We start from the raw sequence: 674 nt of genomic DNA on the forward strand, positions 1-674 counted from the left end.
TGTGTGTGTGTGTGTGTGTGTGTGTGTGTGTGTGTGTGTGTGTGTGTGTGTGTGTGTGTGTGTGTGTGTGTGTGTGTCTGCCAAATGCAATGAAATGTGTGTGTGTGTGTGTGTGTGTGTGTGTGTGTGTGTGTGTGTGTGTGTGTGTGTGTGTGTGTGTGTGTGTGTGTGTGTGTGTGTGTGTGTGTGTGAGGCGCTGGGCTCTGTCTGTGTGTGTGTCTGTGTGTGTGTGTGTGTGTGTGTGTGTGTGTGTGTGTGTGTGTGTGTGTGTGTGTGTGTGTGTGTGTGTGTGTGTGTGTGTGTGTGTGTGTGTGTGTTTGTGTTTGTGTGCATGCGAGTGTATGAATGTGTGTGTGTACATGGGCGGCGACTTTTGCTTGTGCCCGTGGGTGCTCACGATTCCCAACCGGGCGTCGCAGCCCACAGAAAGTCCTGTTTGTTTGTCATGCCTTGCTTTCCAATAATGTAACCGGATCATGAGGTGGGCACTTTATTTGAATGAGTAGACTACATAATAAATGTATCTTATTTATTTCCTTGTGGTTTTCAAATCAATATTTTACAATAAAATCGCCTAAATTTGAATTGATATTGAAAATAGAATTACATTAGGCCTACCTGGTGTAGAGCCTATAAATTGAATGTAAAGCCCAGATCACGTGTTCTGTTGCCTC

Source organism: Engraulis encrasicolus, unplaced genomic scaffold (assembly GCF_034702125.1).
Source record: "Engraulis encrasicolus isolate BLACKSEA-1 unplaced genomic scaffold, IST_EnEncr_1.0 scaffold_86_np1212, whole genome shotgun sequence".
NCBI classification, from domain to species: domain Eukaryota; kingdom Metazoa; phylum Chordata; class Actinopteri; order Clupeiformes; family Engraulidae; genus Engraulis; species Engraulis encrasicolus.